Source organism: Crocuta crocuta, unplaced genomic scaffold (assembly GCF_008692635.1).
Source record: "Crocuta crocuta isolate KB4526 unplaced genomic scaffold, BGI_CrCroc_1.0 scaffold217, whole genome shotgun sequence".
Lineage (NCBI taxonomy): Eukaryota > Metazoa > Chordata > Mammalia > Carnivora > Hyaenidae > Crocuta > Crocuta crocuta.
The window spans coordinates 3,324,604-3,326,050 of NW_027532208.1; positions in this window are offsets into that span (position 1 = coordinate 3,324,604).

A 1,447-nucleotide genomic window follows, 5' to 3' on the forward strand; every position below is an offset into this window, starting at 1 on the left:
TGGGGGGTGCTTCATCTGCGCCTCCTAAGTGGCCCATTACCTTGCTGCCTTCCTGTTCTACTTCTTAACGCCTGGTGGAAGGACTCTAACTGGTCCATCTTGGATCAGCCGATTACTCTTATTTTATCCGCCAAGGTCAGGGGGGGCAGGGTTAGGCGGCGTGGGTGGTGATGGTGGAGGAGGGGTGGCAGCCATAGGCAGGCACCTCACCTGACTTTCTGTGGCTCTGACGAGAAGGCTGAGGTGGGGCCCAGCTCTCTGGTAATAGGGATGGATGGCACACAAGTACCTTTAAGATAGATATTTAATGGGCTGCCTGGGTGGCGCAGTCGTTTGAGCGTCCGACTTCGGCTCAGGTCATGATCTCATGGCTTGTGGGTTCAAGCCCCACGTGGGGCTGTGCTGACAGCTCAGAGCCTAGAGCCTGCCTTGGATCCTCCGTCCTCTCTCTCTTTAGAAATGGGTGGATGGACCTTAGCGCCTTGTGCCATTCCATTCCTCTGCACTGCACACCATCCAAATGTGCTGGAAATTCTAATGCTTTGGAAGACGCATACCTGAATGAATGAATGAAGTCAATCAACACTATAAGCATATGCACATCGTGGAAAACAGGGTCACTCATCCATGACTCTCAAGTCCCCCCCCCCCGGATGCGAGCACAGGGGTGCATTTTTGAGTAGTAAAGGCAGGAGCACAGCTCTGGCAAAAAAGCATCGCCGGTTGAGGAGTAAGGCCGTGGCTGCCACCGGGCGGGAGGGACGGCCTGGTGGCCCATTTTCCCGGTAGGCTGCTCCCTTACTTTGCCTTGTGTTGTGATGTGGCTGGAAGCATGTTTGACATTCTTCAGCCACAAAAGGTTATTTTAGCATCAAAGTGAATAACAAGGTCAGGGAGACAAAAACCTAAGCCTAGCTCGTACAAGAGGAATTTTGTTTCTTAAAGAAAGTTGGGCATCCCCCTTGCAAACGTTCCCTTCCAGTGTGGTGGGGAGGCAGCTTCACAGCGTCTGCTGTGAAATGTCCACGGATGGGCCACATGAACTGTTCGGTTCCGAGGCATACTGGAAAGCGTTAACAAGAGTAAGTGATTACTGATGGCTACAGGCCCTTTGGACGAGCAGGAGGGAACAATGTTATCTTTAGCTCCTGTAATGGATGAGTGAAAAGAGGGGCCGTTTTCTCCTGGAATTTTTGTGTTCTTCCCAAGTAGTTTTGTTCTTTTCAATATAAGTGGATCATTAAATCTAAACCCAAGTATGATNTGTCCGTATTCCCCAGGTCTAGCGTTTTCATCTATCAAACATCAGAGGTCTGGAGGTCTTTAGGGGACAGGCAGGGCCTCTCTCTAGCACACTTCCTGGGACCAGAGGTTTGGGCTAGGCTGTGGAAGATAGAGGGACTGGGAGCAGGGAGAGGCCCCCCCCCCCCCCCCCCCCCCCCCCTCG